The sequence below is a fragment of the Drosophila mojavensis genome, unplaced genomic scaffold (genome assembly GCF_018153725.1).
Source record: "Drosophila mojavensis isolate 15081-1352.22 unplaced genomic scaffold, ASM1815372v1 contig_136, whole genome shotgun sequence".
NCBI lineage: Eukaryota > Metazoa > Arthropoda > Insecta > Diptera > Drosophilidae > Drosophila > Drosophila mojavensis.
The window spans coordinates 29,498,527-29,520,343 of NW_025318667.1; positions in this window are offsets into that span (position 1 = coordinate 29,498,527).

Below are 21,817 nucleotides of genomic sequence, written 5' to 3' on the forward strand. Positions count from 1 at the left end.
GCGTTAAAATATTATTGACTTAAGCAAAATCGAAAATCGACGAAAATCGAGAGCAAGCAAAAATCTGTAGTGTGATATCACTGACCAGAGAACACATAGACTAGACATGTAGAACAAACTTTTTCAACACCGAAAAAATGCGCTGAGCGGACCAGACAACTTCGTATTTGGTCGGCTCGGTCTTCTGAGGCTCAAGCAGTGAAAATAAGGCAAGACAAAATCAGTGTGCTGCGACTGCTGCCACGAAATGCACGCATTACTAAATGAAGCATGGCTATGCGCTCTTTTTCCCTTACTCACTCTCTCCCTCTCTTTATGCTCTCTCTCTCCCTCTCTATATGGTCTCTCAAATAGCAGCAGCGCACAGAAATTGAATATTGTTCGCGACGATCCCAGCTCTTTCCTCTTGAGTGAAGGATATACCGAAATCATAAAAGCATTTGTCACGCTCATGCAAACAAAATGTAAGCGTTTCGATGGTTATTCGTGGGAAGGGTATGAAAGCGTTGATACGCATAAATAATATTATTTCGCGACGGGCAAGTACACACACACTTGTAGTCCCTTGCTACATGTATGAGCATTTGTGACCTGCGTGCGTTACTCTTGCTGCTTGTAGCAATTTTAAAGCCCAGCATTTGCATTTGGTCGGTCTTACGGACTGTCATAGCCACTTTAAACAGATGTACTATGTATGAACATACATACATATGTACATAAGTACATTTATATATTATTATTGCTAATCATGTTTATAAATGTGTTTATATCCGTAAATAATTATATATAATTAAAATTATTTTATACACATTTTTAACCGAAAAAATTATCGTAAAACACTACTAACTTTATTAAATGCTTTGCAATATATGAAATACACATTTCATATTATACTCAAGCTTTACTCATTATTGTCAAAATTTTCTAATTAAGTCATAATGGCCCATTTGATAGTCACCCTACGATTCAAATCATACAAAATTTACAAACTACTAAATCCGGAGACAATTAGCTTGCCATCCCATACAAGCATACACATACACAAATGTATGTATGCATGTGCTCACTTCACAAGGCAGACCAACGGCTACTTTTGGGCTTTACAATTTGCACAGATCGACCAAATGCAAATGCTGGGGACTGTAAAATTGCTACAGGCGGCAAGAGCTTCGCACACAGGCATACAAATGCTCATAGTACATGTAGCAAGCGAGAGTGTGTATGCATGCTAATCGCGAAAACATTTTCATTATGCGCACCAACGCTTTCATACCCTTCCCATAAATAATAACGAAAACGCATGGCAAATGGCTTGAAGCGTTCGGAATACACTTCACGTAAGGGAAAAAACGGCAGTCTAACGCGCAGAAATTTCAATTTTCGTGAGCTGCTGCTTGTGCTCACATGCATACATACATATACATATTGAGAGAGCAGAGAGCAGAGAGAGCGAGAGAGCAAGAACAAAAATTGAGCATAGAGGCATCTTTCATTCAACATTTGACCATCTCGGTCGAGCGCATGAAGCGGAATGATTGTACTTTCGCATATTTTCGTAGCCCGAACCTAAAAAGTGAAGAGCCGAGCAAATACGAAATTGATAGGCCCTAGGAGACAGATTTTTCGGTGTTGAAAAACTTTGTACTACATGTCTAGTCTATGTGTTCTCTGGTCAGTGAATACACAAGTGAAGTTACAGTGTTGGATAGTGGCGAAAATCTGCTAAGCATATGTTTATTGAAATAAAAAACCATTTAAATAAAAGGTAATCAATCAGACAATTTGACTTATAATAATTTTTATCTTTAATTTATCCGCGTATATAATAATTATAAGCCAAATTATTACCAAAACTTAAAAATAAAAAAATATTACAAATTTTTTTAAAATGCGCGCCTATTAAATGTGTCAGTGCTAAAAAAGTTCATTTGAATAGTGATGATACTTTGCGACATGTACATACAATTTACAAATTAGAACATGTATGTTAGACGTCTGCATGAATACATTCATAACAAAGCCACATTGAGTACATTCGAATTGAGTAGAATATGAGTGAGTGAAAAGGACAGAATGAGACGAATGTTTGACTACGAATGAGACTACTGTTTCGCAAGACGAACATGTTGTGTCTCATGCCGAATGACTGAGTATAACGAAAGAAGAGCAAAGTGAAATGAAAACTTCGAAAACATTCGAACTACTCAAGTAGTTCGAAGAATATTTTGTGTATTCATTTTGTGCTTTGAGAAATTGTGAGTCTGCAAGCGCTTGTCGATTGCATCAGACGTGCATTGTGATAAGCTTGTTACAATTTGTTTGAGTGACACCTAAAACGAAACGCGATCTATTTTTAGACACTGCACTATGGGTAAAAACCCCGATATTTTGGCATAAATTGTCCCTGTTGAGATAGAAGGTTGAAATTTTTTATACATACTAATATGTATTTTGTTTAATTTTGGATTTTTTTTTTTTCAAAATTTAGCCACGCCTACATCCCCTCCCCCTCCATACAAATTTATAAAGTATACAAATTAAGACTTTTCCTTATATACAAGTGTAAATTAAATACTATTTATATTTTATATATATTTTTAATATGTTTTACATATATTTAATATATATTTTTGGATCCGCCCCATTCGCTGTAAGAAAAACAAAAGAAATATCATAAATAAGCATGAGTCAATTAATTTTTTTAAATTTGCTTTTAATACCTGAACAAAAATTTTAATCACTTTCTTCTTCTTCCAACTCAATACAATTGTCATCATAAGTGTCCTCATCTGTGCCATCAGAATCATCTTCCTCATCTTGGCTTTCGGTTGAGCCGGTGTGCTGGTTTGAAGTATTGTGAGAACAATCCTCTAAGAGTTCAACAACTTCTGATGGCAAATTCTTTCTCCTATTTCGCCGCGCTCGTTCTTTTAAGCTAAGGCTAGAAATAAGTGGATCAGATGAGTCAAGTGCTCTGTTAAACACATCACTTATATTCTCTAGCCGACTGCTCTTTCTAGCATGGGATTTCCGATCGTTCTTGTAGATTTTGTTTCGCGCTTCAGACGCATTTTCTCCCAAAACGCCAACTGGAACTATACAATTGTCCATTATTTGATGTCCATGCACCAAAATTTTGTGGACAGTTGGAGACATTGGATACCAAATGTATTTTGCCGTGTACATATAAAAGGTTTTCTCGCATAGATCTTTAAATTTCCAGGAGTTTACCTTATACTCGCAAGAAATAGTAATTAATATTGTATAAAAGTTTCTTAAAATTTAGTCATCAAAACTTAAAATGTTGGAAAACAGCTCGACATTATTGAAAGCTCTTCTTGCGGTGTTGCCGTCATTGGTATTGCCACTTCCATTTTGTTTGGGGCTGTCCACATTAAGCCCCATTTCATTTCGCAACCTTCTTTGGATGTACTGCTTTCGTTGGCATACGTTTTGCTTGTCAGATCCTTTACCACGCCATTTTTCACCTCTAATCTGTATGAAATCTTCAATACAAACTCCAGAAACCGAATCCATGCATGTAACGGGCTTACTCCAAATTGAAGGCTTTTGGAATTAACAGCAAATACTGCAGAGTTGAAGTCAGTAGTTTTTAGTAATTGGTTTGGCTTTGCTCCACATAATGGGCATACTTGGCAAGAGTTGGTTCCAGTTAAAACATTTAAAACCTTTCCGTCAATTAACGTCATGTAGGGTTTGTAAGTCACAAATATACTTCTTCCTTTGAAATTATACATATAATTCTTAAGGTTTTTTATTTGTGCGTCCAAATTTAATTTTTCTTTCAATATTTGTTCTGTAGTTTCCTTAATAAATTCGAGTTTTAATGGCCGACAATATCTTACAGATTGTGGAGTAGAATTAAGCCATATTACTTGATTGCATTCATCATTTAATTGTAATGGAATTATTGTTGTTACAAATAAAGAGTGATCCACTCCGATACGATCATCTTCTTCAAATCGCTGCTTATAAACGGATTGTCCTGTAGAACCGTCAAAACCATAACTTAATATTAACGAACAACGCGTTGAATTGGATATTTCAAGAACGTTCTGCTGCATCTGAAGAATACGATCAACTGTGTGATTCAACAAATTTTGCAACGAGACTTCAACTTTTGTTTCAGAGTACATGATATCCTCAGGTCGACATTTTAGTTTATTTTCCACAAATTCACTATGGATGAGAACTTGTCGTCTGGCTCGCTTCTTAGTGAGAGAAGCTCGAAGACAGAGACGATGAGGAAGATATCGTACGCTGACCCTGCTACTATGCGCTCGCACTTACGCACCCAGCTTCTAAGTAATGGGGTACTAACAAATATATCCAACTCATCTGTAACGAGTAGTGATACAAACTACACAAATACTATAACTACGACCCAAGCAAGCTGCGCTTCCACTTCCACTTACACTGTGGCGGCCACTGGAGGGTCTAACGTTTGCTCAACTATGTTTGCTGGCAATAAGACACTGAATGACACCCTGGCACATATAGCTTCACTAAATACCAAATGCCCATTCCAATTAGGCGTAAGCAAGAAGCGGAAAGGTGGAGCGCATGTATCCAATTCATATCGTAAGGCCAAAGTTCAAGCTACTGGCCAACTGAAGGGGCCCACAATGACAGTGTCTCCTTCTGCAACTACTGCTTTCTGAGGAAGTAGATGCTATAATGGATCTGGAAGAAGAAAGCCAGGACGATCAAGTTAGTGAGTCTGGCAAAGAACAGCAAGTAAGCAGAGCACCCAAGCCTCCAGCTATATGTGTGCCTCAAGTGAACAAAATAGACAAGCTTGAAGAAGAAATCAATGCCGTAGTCCCAGTTGATGAATACGACATTCGTACATCCAGATCGGGTGTGTCGCGTATATACGCTAAGCAGTCAGAAAGCTTTCGCGCAATTGTTAGAATGCTGACGGCGAAAAATTGTGAGTTTTGGCACCATCAATTGAGAGAGGATACCCCATACAGGGTAATTGTAAGAGGTATCCACCCTAATGTGCCTAAACAATTAATTGAACGCACGTTCACGGAAAAAGGATACGCAGTCAAGAACATCTATTGCCCCAGAAAGCCGGACTGGCGTAACATTGAAGTTAACCAGAGGATGACGAAGACATAATAAACCTAAAAACTAGACAGAGCTTGTTCTACGTGAACTTAAAGAAGAGTCAAAACGTTGGTGAGGCACTTAATATTACGCAAATTGGAAGGCACAGGGTGTCAGTTACTAAAGCAAAGTTTAGCAAAGATTTGGTGCAATGCTTCAGATGCCAAGACTTTGGCCATACCCGAAATTATTGCCTGAAAAAACCAGTCTGTGGCAAATGCTCAGGCAATCATCTCACAGGGTCAGATTCGTGTGATCTCAGGCTAAACAACGAATCGATATGTGCTAACTGCGGTGGCGATCACATATCTAGCTCCAAAAACTGTTCAGTCAGAATGGAGCTGAGCAAAAACTTAAGCCGCCAGCAAGATTGCCCCAAGATGGGATTCTAAACGGCAACAGAAGTAAAATACCACTGGTTAAATCTCAAATCATTCCTAATGCTTCAATTAGAACTGGATTCTCCTATGCTGACATAACGAGACAACGTGGGGCGAAACACATTAATACGAATGCAGCACTTGTCAGCTCCCAGGTGCAAGATAATACTGAGTATGAACTGTTTGGTAGCAAATTCAAAGAGCTCGAAAAAGCTATATGCGAACTAAACAGTAGAATGGATCAACTGTTCAAATTAATGCAGGATTCGATTGAGGCAAACAAAGCCTTTCGTGACCTGGTTTTAAAACTGATTTCAAAATGAACAGTCCACAAATAAAAATTGGGTTGTGGAATGCAAGAGGTTTAGCGAAGAACATTGAAGAGCTAAAACTTTTCATAAGTGCCAATACAATCGATATAATGCTGATTACTGAGACGCACATGCGACCCGGCTTGTCAGTATTCTTGCCAGGTTATGACCAATATTATGCTGCTCACCCCAGTGGAACAGCGAAAAGCGGATCTGCTCTATTCATCCGATCGAGCATTTCTCATGTGGAGAATGAAGCTATCTCAAGACTGAATATACAAGCTGCCAGCGTGAGCATATTGACACATGGTGGATTCATTAAGATCTCTGCAATATACTTGCCTCCCAACCAATCTTGGACAAAAGACGACTTTGAGCAACTAATTCTTAGCTTGGGCAACAGATTCATAGTTGGTGGTGATTTTAACGCAAAGCATCCCTGGTGGGGTAACAGCAGGTCATGTTCTCGAGGGAAGCACTTGCAAGAAACCATTGCCAATAGTACGTGCGAAATCCTAGCCACTGGTGAGCCAACCTTCTTTTCGTACAACACTCGACTCACACCATCTGCACTGGACTTCTTTATTAGCAATGGAATCGAGAGAAGTAAGCTAACAGTTGAAAGTAGGTACGAGCTCTCTTCGGATCATTTGCCTATCATAGCAACAGTGCATGCTGCACACCAAAACAAATCTAAGAGGCAATATATTCTCCCTAGAGGTTCATGTGTAGAGGTTTTTCAAACTGAACTGGCTAGCAGAACCAATCTCAACATGGAAATAAACAGTCCGGATGATATCGAAGATGCAATGTCAATCATGAGAAACGTTTCTTTACCTGCATCTTCTGCCACTCCAGTAACCCAATGCCCACAAATCCCACATCGAAGAGATATTCTCCCCCCATATGCTGACGCGCTCATAAGACTTAAAAGAAGGGTAAGAAGAGAGTATTCAAGAACCGGGCATACTCGAGTCCATCAGATCTACACAAGACTATCGAACCGGTTGCAAAAGGTCCTTGCAAGAGTCAAGCAGAAGAAAATTGATAGAATACTAGAAAGTGCGGGCCCTGATACATCCTTCAATTACACACTCTGGAAGCTTACAAGTCGGTTTAAAAGGGTCGTCATACCGAAAATGCCAATAAAAAACCCATCGGGTGGCTGGTGTTATTCTAGTCAACTGAAGGCCGAAATCTTTGCAGACAGCTTAGAGGAAAGATTTAAGCCATTTAATCTTACTTCTGACAGCACAAGAAGAGAAGTTGAGCTAAGTTTAGAGACGCCCTTTCAGATGTCACTACCTGCAGTTCCAGTCACACTCCAAGAGGTTGTGCAGCAAATTAATAAACTGAAAATCAAAAAATCGCCTGGAGAGGACTTGGTGGACAACAGAACTTTAAAACTACTACCCAAAAAAGCGCTACTGTTCATCGTCCTAATCCTCAACAGTATGCTCAGACTGAGACACTTCCCAACCTGCTGGAAGATGGCGTTGATTACGATGGTACCCAAACCTGGAAAAGACCACACAGAAGTCGAAGGATTTCGCCCCCCACAGATAGCATAATCGGCTATTAACAGCTTCTGTTAATAGCATAACCGCTTGCTCTCAGTGCTTGGCCCTCCGCCAAGTACTATTACTTTTTACTTTTACTTTTAATTGTGAATGTGAATATACAACATCGCCATTTTTGGAGCGGCACCATTTTCTACATTTAAATAAATCATTTTTAAAATCAAACCCACGTGTCCTCACTTATCACGACTCCACACTACAACAATGAATATGCATGTAATTGCCAAAGCACAAGTCTCTAGTATTTTAAATACGCTTTTTACAAAAGTGAGGGTGAAGGGGTGAATTTAGAGGTGGGGGTAAATTTTAACAAAAGCCGAAATTGTATAAATTGCATATAAGCATACATTAAAAATTTGGAGACTCTAGCAATAAAGGTGTAGAAGATGTAATTTTATAACTGGTTTTCGATAAGGTTTTCTATCGATAAAAAAAGATCGGGATGAGTTATCGATTTTTAATGATAAACTTGATGTGCGCGCTGTAATTACGGACATTTAAAAAAAATTTGAAGTCTCTAGCTTTTATATCTTCTGAAATCGACGCGTTCATACATACGGACAGACGGACAGGGCCAAATCAACTCAGCTCGTCACCCTGATCAAGAATATATATACTTTGTGGGGTCTGCCACGCCTCCTTCTGCCTGTTACATACATTTCAACAAAACCATTATACCCTGATTTCCCATTGAAAATGGGTTCAGGGTATAAAAATGAATAAAATATAACATTAGAACAAAACAGAAGATTTATTAAAAACAAGTAAGAAGACTCTAGTCGAGACTGCTCGACTAGGAGATACACTGAACCCTCTAATCTGATATTCTAATCACTCTGCACTTCTTTTCGGCACACGTACATACACATCTACGTATTAGAACGCGCTCTGCTAACTGCGCAGTAAGCAGCGACTGCGCTTGGGCTGCGCTGCAGTGTGGGCAACATTATAAGGATTTATTTGTTGAATATTTTAATTTCTAGACGTACAATCTTAATGAAACTTTCAGAACATAATCATAATATTCAAATATATGTACATTCCAAAGCACAAGCTTCTAGTACTTGAAATACGCCTTTTACAAAGGTGATGGTGAGGGGGTGGATATAGGGGTGGGGGGTAAATTACAACAAAAATCGAAATTATATAAAATGCATATAAGTCTACATATAAAATTTGCAAGCTCTAGCTCTAAAGGTGTAGGAGGTATAATTAAATAACTAGCTTTCGATAAGGTTTTTGATCGATAATAAATTATCGGGAGCAGTTATCGATATAAAAAGAAAAACTTGATATGCGCGTGATATACACGGACCTAGGAAAAAAATTTCAAGTCTCTAGCTCTTATATCTTCTGAAATCGACGCGTTCATACATACGGACGGACGGACGGACGGACGGACAGACAGACGGACAGGGCCAAATCGACTTAGCTCGTCGCCCTGATCAAGAATATATATACTTTGTGGGGTCTGCCACGCCTCCTTCTGTCTGTTACATACTTTTAACAAAACCATTATACCCTGATTTCCCATTTTCAATGGGTTCAGGGTATAATAAATGAAGCAAATAATAAGAAAAACTAAAATTATATAATTAAAACTAATACATATTATCAAGTTCTAAGATTATATTTACATACATTTACTCATCTAATAATAATTGGAATGTACTGTTTAATAATTTTGTTTTTTTTTTTTTTTTTTTTTGCAAGGTAACTTTCTTTGACCAGTAATGAGAGGGTGTGAGCTAAGTAACGATCTATTTCACAAATCAGTATTGGTTTCTCGTATGTTGGTCTCTAAATTTTTTAATGTCTTTATTTTTTGATTCTGCGGCTTCTTTAGACAATTCTCCTGCAGAAACCAGCGCATAACTTATTATTTCAGGAGCATGTAACAGAACTGTGGACAGATGATGGCATGTAGTACCATGGATACAATTTAATTAGTTGTTTTGCCGTATCAAGTACATAGTCTTCAAACTTTTCTATATTAATTTTATAGCCAGACGATATGCATTGCAGTACTGTTGAACACCAAATTAAAACATTTTCCTCTAATCCTGTAATTTCAGCAGACAATTTCAGATCGCTAAAAAATTTTCTTGCAGAATTTCCGTCGTTGGATGTTCCACTTCCTCCACATTTCGGCTTGTCGACGATCAATCCCATTTTAGAACGAAAGTCTGCTTGTATTTTCTTTTTCCTATACAGAAGAGCGGTTTCGTCTTGTGGGGTACAAGCTCGCCAAATTTTGATATCCAATCTGTAGGCCACGTGTAAGAAATATTTAAAAAAAAAAAAACGAATATATGAGTGTAATGGTGATAAGCCAAACTTATATCGTGCTTCGTGAACTTTCCTTACCAAACACTGCTCCAAATCATTCATTTCTGTCGGCTTTGCGTCACATATGTAGCACTTACAAGATGTTTGGCTTAAAGCAATGCAAACTTTTCCGTCAATCATAGTCAATAGTAATTTATGCTCAACTTGAGTCAGTGAATTGGATACAATGCACGCTGTGGGTTTCAAAGCTGCAATTTTCTCCTTGAAGTATTTTTCTTCGCTAAGGGCCAATTGTGTTGTTTCTTTTTGAAATTGGAACCTTATTGGTCTGCAGTAGCGTGTAGATGACGGTCGAGGATTTTTCCAAATTAATTTGCGGTTTCTAGGATCTTCATCTTTGGTTATCAGTTGCAGTGCGACATAAGAGGTAACAAACAAACTTGAATCGTCAAAATCATTAATCGTTGTTGTTTGTTTATATTCCGAATGCCCAGAACCATCAGAACTCAGCCATCAAAGCCCCATTTCCCAATTAAAGTTAAATCGTAATCATCAATGGAGTCAAGAACATCTGCTTAAAGTTGGACAATTCGCTATGCCGTATGATCTACCAAGCTCTGCAATTCAACTTCAGCTTTCGAATCACTGACTTTGATGTTTACAGGATAACTTGCTGGCTTGGCTGCCAGAAGTTTTTGTAGCTTGGGAGTAAATTATACGTTTTAGTATTAATAAAACTTCGTATAGTTAAATACTGTTGTTTACTCAAGCCTGTCTCCACGAGAATCGATAGCACTTCATCGGCACTGAATTCCGAAAACGCTGGACTAGATAAGGTGCAGAAACGTAGGGCATAAGCAATGAATTCATCGGATTTTGAAAGCTCAGCAATTTTTCGACGTTTTGTTCTTTTAGAAGACTTGATGAAATCTTTTTTCGGCCTTCCACGAACAGTTGCTTTGGCTATTGATTGGGACTTTTGGTGGTCACAGCATAATAAAATTGTTTCGTTTTCTTTGCATCCAGGTCATCCAATGTAATCATCCAGGTCGACATTGTAACAGCTCTTTTTAATTTCAATGTGCACAAATTCTATCAGTGTCTTTAGTTTTTCTGCATTGGTTCCATTTGTTGTGCACCAAATATCAAATATATATGCGAGTAAAACCACACTTATAAAAATTGTTTACGAAATTAAATCAACCAAATCAAATAATGACAAGTAAGTTTACTCTATTCGAGACTACTCGACTAGGAAATACCCTGAACCCTCAAATATGATATTCTAATCACTATGCACTTCTTTTCGGCACACATACATACACACGCACGTATTAGAACGCGCTATGGGCCTTTACATGTGCATGTGTGTATGTACATGTGTGTATGCATGGGACATGAGCATTGGCGTGTGCCTACCTCAACTTAGAATTGGTTGACCGATCAGGTTTGGAATTGCAGAATCGCATTTCTATTTAAGTACCTTTTATTTTGTATCAATGATCGTGTGCTTGCTTATCGAAGTCATCAATTCATAAAAACAATTGTTTCAATAGGAATCTTAATATTATTTCATAAATTTAATAAATATAAGAATAAAAAACATAAAATTCAATATATAACTAAAAACAAATCATTAATATAAACAAAGATAATTCAATAACATTGGAAAATAAATTTATAAATGTACATTTATACGTACATACATATGTATGTATGTGTGTTTGCACGCACAGGCTGTTGTGCACATTAGGAATACATCTTCGCGACGAGCATGTACACACACATTTACAGTCCCTTGCTATGGGCTTTTATGGGCTTTTGTGTGCGTGCGGCGCGAAAGTCAATTCATTCTCAGTATTTTCGTCAATCGTCAGTTACCGTCCCGTTACATGTACATGTATGAACTATTATGTGCTAGTATGGGAAACTATTCTTGCTGCCTGAGGAATATTGTAAGTGTGTATGCTCATAATACGTGAACATTGGCTTGTGACTGTCACGGGCTTTTAATTGTGCGAGCGATTTGGAATTAAAACTGCAGAGAGAGTGCTAAACGGTATTTAATTATTATTTAAGTGATTTTGCTATTGTTAAGAATCGTGCCGATATTTATATAAGTTTTTTTTTTTCCAAAACTATGGCTAAAACAAATCTTTTAAAGAAATCACGAGGAAGTGGAGATAAATGCATTATTGAAACGTGTGGTGCGAGCTATAGAAAAAGCTCTATTAATTTTCCGGTTGGATTATTTTCATTTCCATCAAAGGAGATTAATTTAAAAAAGATGATCAAAGCTTGTAATTTACCCAGTAATATCGACTGGAAAAAAGCTAAAATTTGCAACAAGCATTTCGGAAGGTAATACGTTGGTAAATTTAAATTAGGCGTTAATGCAGTCCCAACCTTAAATTTGTGCAAGCCAAATTTTCTTTCAAAAAATAATGCTCACGTAAGTGATGACATTTATACGATAGACATTCAGGAAGAATATATTACTCCTTATAGCTATCCAAGGAAAAGTCCAGACAAATTAGGGGATGACTTTGCGAAGCCATCTGACCCAGAACAGCAGCATCAGATCAGCAACATTCAAAATCAAAGTGACGAGGAAGAAAGTTTGGAGAATTTTTTGTGCTTTGACAATAGCTTAAAAAATCAATTGTGGCAAGATTGAAGCTCCGCTGGGTCTTTGTTTTGCTCAAATTGTTTAAAAAGAGAGCAAAACGATGTATATTATTGGAAAAAATATTATGAAATGAAAGTAGCTCTTCAGAATGTAAAGAAAGAGAATTCTATTTTGAAAAAAAGGTATTCATCTTTAAGAAATGCTCATAGGCAAAGAAACATTTACCAAAGAGCCAGAAAGGAGAAAAAGCATGTTAATATCTTCTTAATTTAAGACTCCCGTGTAAGAAACAATTAAATCGCTTGGCGATTTTAAAAAATTTAGTTCCTGGATTTAAGCCAGAGCCAAGGAAAAATATACCGTATTAGTTTGCGATGAAATGAAAGTAAAGAGAGGTGTTCAGTATAATTCATCTCTTGACGAGATACAGGGATCTGAAAACGATGGCATAAAAAGAACTACATTTTTACGACAGCAAGTCTGTGTTTTCCTTGTTAGGGGGCTGTTTGACAACTGGAAGTATGTTTTAAGCTATACGGTTTCAGCTCGTGGCATAAATCATACTGACCTAAAATAAATTTGAAGAAAATATTGGACTATCGCAAGCATTGGGGCTTAATGTCAAAGCCGTTGTTTGCGATCAAGAATCCAATAATAGGGCCGTTTTTGATAGATGGGGCATAGGCATCAACAATCCTAGTTTTTCTGTTAACGATAAAGAAATATTTGCGATATTCGATGTACCACATCTTGTTAAATCGCTAAGAAATATTCTCTTAAAACATAATATTTCCACACCTTAGGGCACAGTTTCATCGAGTATAATAAGAAAATTATATGAAATTGAAACTAAAAATTTGACGCGCTTATGTCCGAAATTGACTCCAAAACATGTCAGTCCAAATTGTTTTGAGAAAATGAAAGTCAAATTTGCCACCCAAGTTTTTAGCCACAGTGTAGCTGCTGCGATACGGACAGTTGTAGATTCAGGCGGGTTTACTGATTGTAAAGATAGTGCTCTTCCGACAGCTATATTTATTGACAAAATGAATAACCTTTTCGATTGTTTAAACAGTCATGTACTATTTGATAGTAATGCGTATAGATGCGCACTTAGGAAAAACAATAATGTCCATGAGTATCTTCAGGAAATGAGAGATTATTTTATGACCTGAAGTATCCACAAAAAGTATATTGTATTGATGAGATGATTATTACAATCTCATCTATAATTGCTTTAGCGGAAAATATTTGGAATGACAGCAGTGATACTTTCTTTGTTGCCACATCCAAACTAAACCAAGACCCTTTAGAAAATTTATTTTATTTAATTAGAAGTCGAGGAGCAACCAATACTAACCCAACAGTTTTTGAATTTAATTCTATAATATCTAAAATGCTTTCAATGAAAATTTTGACATCTGCTTCTATATCTGGAAATTGTATTCCAGATGAAGATCTCATGTTAGCTAATAACCTATCAGAATTTCATGAGCAGTGTGCCACGAATTCATCTGTAGATCAAGAACCTTTAGATCCAAATATTGAGGTTGAATTATCATTAGATGCAACCATTGCAAATATTCAAAATGTTTTTAATGAAAATGCATTACGATATTTTGCTGGGTATCTTCTCTACAAATTATTACAAAAAAACTGATTGCGAACTTTGTTCAAATCTTTTAAAATCATCGGATGAAATGCAGTTTTCTTCTGAGTATTTGATACTCAATAAAAATTTTCATTATGTAAATAGATATCTTAAATTGAAGGCCCCTTCTGACCATTTTTACAATTTGATAAATCTGCATTTCGAAACATTTAGGACAATTTTCGAAAAGAAACCATACATCGCTCGCATTAAAGAGAAAATTGTTCTGTACTGCATGCACGCTACAGCAATATCATCTTTAGATAAGGAATGGTTTTCCCCCACCCATCTTTGCTGCCAGCATCGAAAATTTATTATTAATCAGTTTGTTTTAATTTTAATTGGAAAAATTGTAAGTGGCAATATATATATATATATATATATATATATATATATATATATATATATATATATATATATATATATATATATATATATATATATATATATATATACATATACATATATATATATTTGTATATATGTATGTATATATGTATGTATGCATGTACATATACACGCCCGTACAATATTTACAGCACAGGGCAGCAAGAATAAAGAATTTCATATATGGGCATTTCTCCAGAAAGGTCAACCACAGCCAAAAAATTCAAAGTCAATGAATGCATGTTCTGATAAAAAAATTTTTTTTATAGCTAATCGATTAAATTTAACTAATATAAACTAATTTTACATTTATTCATAGCACATCTCGAAATATTGACACACAAAGCCGAGCAATTGCCAAAGTTCTGCTTTGAGCATTTCTATTGCACATTTTGTTTTTATGACTGTTCTTAACGAGAGACCGCTATGCAATGAAATATGCTATTTCAAATCTTCGTTTATGCTTAAAGAGTAAAAGAAAAATATAAAACGTACGATGCAATTTACTATTCGGTAAATTTTTTCTTCTGTTTCACCGTATGTTTCGATGTCACCTGCGACCTCAAAAAATAGGTTTTATTGTCAGTAAGTCAAATGTATTTGCGCAACTAGCATCAAAATTTAATAGCAAACATAGTTTTGCATTGCAAATTTATTTTCAAAAATTTCACACGAAAATATTAAGTTATTTGATCATAGTGTTTTATTTAAAGTGCGTAGCTTTCGACACCGTAAAAAGGTAAATAAAAAATTTAAATAAAACTAAGTGAATTTTAAATCTAGGTTGGAAATAACGAAATTTTAAATACATTTATGATTGTAGATGAGTACAAAAAAACAGCGAAAAATGCAAACGGTGGAGAGAGAAAGTAAAGAATGATGAAAACTATAAATCAAACAAGTAAGAAAGCTCTAGTCGACATTAGTGCTGTAAAGCTATCGATTGAACTATCGATCTATCGAATTTTTATATTTTTGCGTCCATATCGATTGTTTTTGTATACTATCGATAGAGATGATATCGTGCGTTGCACATCAATTACTTTGGCGCAACTTCGCAAGTCGGCGGCTCTTTTTGGTAAGAAATTTATTTAGAGAGTTCTCAGTGAGAGTTAACAGACGTGTTTATTATTGTGCTCTTCAATTATTCTTGTTTTCTTAGTTAATTATTCTTATTAAATTTCACATAATTGCGGTTCGGTTGTATATAGCAAATATCTATATTTTCCTGTGCAAGGTTTGATCCGTTGTTCACTGTGTTTTTAATAATTTGCTTTTTTAATTTGTGAAGCTTTGTGTGCAGTGTCGGTTCATTAGTTTCATTATTTGCATTTTTGCTTTAGTGTTTCTATTTGTTGGCGCTCTCCCCAGTTCACTCTTTCTAAGTTTGTGTGAGTGTGTGCATAAGTTGCTCTCACTATCTACGGTTGTTGTATTTGCCTCTCTTGAATCTTTGATTTTTGTGGTGTGCAAGTATACTCTCTCGCTGAGGACTTTTGATCTGCTCTGTAACGGCTGTTTTTGTTGTTGACTCGCTCTCTCAACATATATTTTCGTTGCGCTCTGTAACGGCTGTTTGTTGTTGGACTCGCTCTCAACACATTTATACCTCTCTTGGTTTTTACATTTCTGTTTACATTCAGTAATTTTGTGATCTATCCCAATTGCCAATATGAGTTGCTGCAAAAAAGCTTGCACTTTCAGGCAAACAGTTGATTCTGCACAAGCGCAATTTATAAGTTGCTGGCTGTGTGATGCATACTAAGTGTGCAGGTCTTACTGGGCGTGAATATGACAAGATTATGTCTACTACTAAAGCTGGTAGTGGAGGCATACTCTGGTCTTGTCCGATTTGCTTGGAAAAACAAATAAACTTTTCTAAAATGTATAGTGCTGTGAGGGCTCAATTTTTAAAACTGAAGAAGATTTCTATGCAGTTGACCAGTGACATGGCTGCTGCTGAGGAAATCTTAAATCAGTATGGCTTTGAAAGTCCTCTCTCTCAATTGGAGACTCCTTTGTTGTCGGTAACTCCTTCTGTAATAGTACCGTCACCTAATTCGCTTGCTCCTCCCTCACCTTGCGCTTCGGTTTTGTCGTCGGCTCCCAATTCTCTAGATCCTCCTTCACCTTGTCCCATATCTGTTTCTCCTATTGAGGCTTCTATTGAAACTCAAGCCCCTGTCCCAAATTTGGATGCTACTTCTATTGTTGCTCAAACAAAGAGTGACAGTAAGTCAGCCTCTCCTAGCATTACCTTATCTGTTGTCTCTCCTAGAAAGCAAGTTTTCTTATCTAGGCTTTCATCTGACACTACCATTGAGGCAGTATCGGCTTTTATCTCAAATAAGATTCCGGCTAATGTTTTTATATGGAAGTTTAGTTTCGCGACACCGCGTGAAATTGCTTCGTTCAAAATCAATGTGCCTGTAGAATACTTTAAAACCCTTTGTGACCCTAATTTCTGGCCACCTCATGTAGTTGTTCATGAATTTAAACCCAAAAATCGTAACAGATCGATGCCTATTTCAGTAAATTTACCTTCGGTGCAATCTTCATCAAACGTTGTACCAAAAAACTAAATTACTGCTAATGTTGTGTTAGTGATTTCTCAATTCTATTCTTATACTCTCTTTTTGGCTCCTCCCTTACTCTTTTCTTTTTATTATTTCTTATTCTTTTTATTAACTTTTCTTGCAACTTCTTTTATTACCGTCCTTTTTCTTTTTCTATACTTTATCTCTTCTTATTTTATTCTTTTTTTTTCTTTTTTTATTATTGGTTTTTTTAACTCCTTTTATTTATTTATTTGTTTTTTATATTATTATTATTATTTCTTTATTTTTTATTATTATTTTAAGAATTATTTTAATTATGTTAGATATAGTTAATAACCTACATTTTAATATTTTATTTTTTTAAGTTTTCTTACTAACACTTTTTTTCATAGCTTCAATAGTATCACTGACCATATTTGGCTGTGAGACGTGGGCATAGCCGGCCGGACTGGCAAATAAAATACCCCCATCGGGTTGGTGTTACTATTGAAATTATATCGTGTACTTTGTATAGGCTTTTTTAAATTAAAATTGACTCTCGTTTTTGTCAATAGCTTTAAGAAATAAATAAATAAATAAATAAATATAAGAAGCAATTAAGTATAAAAATAAGTATTTATTTGTAGGTAAATTTTCGTTGGTGTTGGTGGCGGAGGAAGGATGGACCACGAGTCGGAAGGTCATCGGTGTGGGGATATTTCGACAAAGTTAACAATGGTATGTCAGCAAAGTGTCGCTCTTGCGGCAAAATATATAAAACAAGCGGAAATACCTCGAATTTATTTGACCACCTGAAACGTACGCATCCCGGTCAGCGTGTTAAGGATTTACCTAGCACTTCTGGTTCAATAGCTTCATATGTTAGCGCAACACATGAATCTACATCAAAGCGCAAACAAGACCTCGATGTAGAGCTAATTAAATTTGTAGTTCAAGGCATGCAACCATTTTCGATAGTCGAGGATTCGGGGTTTCGTGACTTTATAAAAATGCTTGACCCACGCTACAAGTTGCCATCGCGGATTACACTTTCTAATGTGATGATGACAAATTTATTTAATAATCAGAAACCTAAATTAAACAAGTAAGAAGGCTCCAGTCGAGACTGCTCGACTAGGAGATACCCTGAACCCTCTAAGCTGATATTCTAATCATTCTGCACTTCTTTTATGCACATGCATCCACACGCACGCATAAGCCCGTGCTCTGCTAACTGTGCAGTAAGCAGCGACTGCGCTTGGGCTGCGCTGCAGTGTGGGCAATATTATGAGAATTTCTTTGTTGAATAATTTCTTTTGTAGACATACGATCTTCATAAAACTTTTAGAACGTAATCATATGGTGAATATGTGTGTACATTCCAAAGCACAAGTCTCTAGTACTTGAAATGCGTTTTTTACAAATTGGGGGGAAAGGGGGCGTGGTATCCAAAATCTGTAAATGACAAAATCTTTGTATCGATTAACTTTATATACAACGCAAATTTGAAGACTCCAGGTCTAAAAGTGTTCAAATTAGGCTAAAAAAACAAAATAAATTTTTCGATTATTCTAGATAAAAAAGTTATCGGACGATTTATCGAAAAAATAAAGCAAACTCGTACTGCGTATGGTACACACGAGTATGCATGCCAAATTTCAGCTCTCTAGCTCTTATAACTTCTGAGATCGACGCACTCATACGGACGGACGGACGGACGGACGGACGGACGGACGGACGGACGGACAGACGGACAGGGCTATATCGACTCAGCTCATCGCGCTGATCAAGAATATATATACTTTGTGGGGTCTGCCACGCCTCCTTCTGCCCGTTACATACTTTTGCACAAAACCATTATACCTTGATTTCCCATTTTCAATGGGTTCAGGGTATAAAAATTTGCTGAGTAAGATTAATTACTGTGCCATCACGACGGATATGTGGACGTCCCTGGCCAATGAATCTTATATGACAGTCACATGCTCGTTTGTAACAGATAGCTACTGTCTTCGCTCTGCAGTTTTGTCGACAAATAGACTCATTGATGAAACAAATCATACTGCTAACAATATTGCAGATTCCCTGCGGGTTGTTTGCAATGAATGGGGAATTTTGAATAAAATAACGGCAATTGTGACAGATAATGCAAGCTCGATGATCAAAGCGTGTGAGTTGCTTCAAAAAAGGCATTTACCTTGCCATGCACACTCGCTTAATTTGGTGGTGCAAGATTGCCTTAAGCTAGATTGCATAAAAGATATACTTAAACAAGTAAGAAGGCTCCAGTCGAGACTGCTCGACTAGGAGATACCCTGAACCCTCCAAGCTGATATTCTAATCATTCTGGACTTCTTTTATGCACACATACATACACATGCACTTTTAAGCACGCGCTTTGCTAACTGCGCAGTAGGCAGCGGCTGCGCTTGGGCTGCGCTGCAATGTGGGCAATATTATGGGAATTTATTTGTTGAATAATTTCTTATGTAGACGTACAATCTTAATGAAACTTTCAGAATGTAATCATAATGTTCAAATGTATGTACATTCTAAAGCACAAGTCTCTAGTACTTGAAATGTACTTTTTCCAAATTGGGGGCGAAGGGGGCGTGGTATCCAAAATCTGTAAATGACAAAATCTATGTATCCATTAACTTTATATACAACGCAAATTTGAAGTCTCCAGGTCTAAAAGTGTTCAAACTAGGCTGAAAAAACCAAGTCGATTTTTCGATTATTCTCGATAAAAAAGTTATCGGATGAGTTATCGAAAAAATAAAGCAAACTTGTACTGCCTATGGTATACACGAGTATGCATGCCAAATTTCAGCTCTCTAGCTCTTATATCTTCTGAGATCCTTTTGCTCATACGGACGGACGGACGGACGGACGGACAGACGGACAGGGCTATATCGACTCAGCTCGTCGTCCTGATCAAGAATATATATACTTTATGGGGTCTGCGATGATTCCTTCTGCCTGTTACATACTTTTTACAAAACCATTATACCCTGATTTCCCATTTTCAATGGGTTCAGGGTATAAAAATGCAAGTCAATTGTCGCGTTTTTTAAAAGTAGCACGATTGCTTATAAGAAATTTAAAGATTCTCAGCTCACGGAAACTAAATATAGTCTAAAACAGGAAGTTGCCACAAGATGGAATAGTGCATTCTTAATGATTGATAGAATCATAAAAACACATGAGGCCATCAATAAAACGCTTCTAAGCTTGAGGAAATCAACATATTAAAAGACTTATCACAAATTCTTTCCCCCTTTGAAAGTGCTTCCAAAGTAGTGTCATCAAATTCTAAAGTAACGGTTTCACTGATTATTCCAATTTCGTGTGGGCTCTTAAACAGCTTGGAAAACCACACAAAAAATTTTATGACCGAAGCTGGACTTCAAGTTAATGCATTTTTAATTGAAAGCGTAACAAAAAGGCTTTTTAAATATGAAGAACTCTCTGTAACGAGCATTGCAACATTGCTTGATCCCAGGTTTAAGAAACAGGGTTTCCGTTCTCAAAACAATGCTACAAATGCTGAACAACTTTTAATAGAAGAAATTGTTCATCTGAGCAAGTCTCCAGTTCCCACCTCAGAGCCACCAACACCAATTGAGCAACCAAAGCCAACACTTCATTCTCTTTATGATTTTGTGAACATCAACATACAAAATTTGCCAAAGACCAAGCGCTCCGAATGCCATTCTGCTCTGCTCCATAGCTTAGAACATCGGAGCAAAGAGCAATAGCAAAAGCAAAAAACTTGCGTTCCGTTATTTGTAGTTGTAGCAATAGCACAAGCATTGAAAGCGAGATAAGAGCAGAGCAAATGGAAAACATTTTTTTTTGTTTCTGCTACGGAGCATTTGCATTGTTTTTCTCTTTTCCTTTTCTGTTGCTTTCGTAGCTGTTCTCGTAGCTGCTCTCATATTTGCATTTCGCACTTGAAAAAGGCCAGATCTGGCTAAGTTGGCAGCCCTGCTTCCATAGCAGCTCTGTTTGCTCTCTTTTGCTCTATTTTGTCGCGAGCCACATATTCCCGTTATAATTGTTTGCATGAATTTCGCTAAGTTTTTTTTTACAAGCGCATAATATTAATTGAGCTCTTGTGTAAATATGCCTCCTCGAAAAAACTCGTTTAATATTTTAAAATATTTTGAAGACGATGGGTCGTCATATTTGCAGTGCAAATCTTGTGATCGGGTTTTAAAGAAAGATCGTACATTTAATTTGAAAAAACATATTACTGGTGTGCACAAAATAAAAATAGATTATCAAGATAATGACTGGTACATAGGACTGGTGACAGAACAAAGTGTATCTTTCAATGTTTTAAATTCGGAAAACATGAAAAACATAATAGATCCTATTTGTGACGGTCTTACATTAAATAGCGGAAAAAGCTTTAAACTAAATGGCAGTAAATGCAAAAACATGCTAAAACATGTGGCTGAAAACATTACTGTCTTTAAAAATAGACAGCGCAACTCGGCTTAACCGTAATATTTTTGGAATTGGCGCGCAATTTATTAATGAAAATGAAATTATATCCCGGATATTAGGCTTGTCTGAAATTAAAGGCGCTAGATGTACTTCCATCAAAAAATCTGGCCAAAGAAATTATAGCCACTTTGGACATGTACAATATCCGATTGAATCAAATAGTTTCAATTACATCAGACAATGGAGCTAATATGATTAAAACAACAAAAATTTTATCACATAGTTATATATCTGATGATGATTTTGAAGGCACGGAGGAAGTGGAAAAAACATAGACTACACTGAGAAAATTGATAATTTTGAGACCCCAGAAGAATTGCATGTAGGTAATATACAAATATGCCGGTGTGCAGCACATACTGCACAACTTTGTGCACTTGACGTTTTAAAAAATGCAGAAAT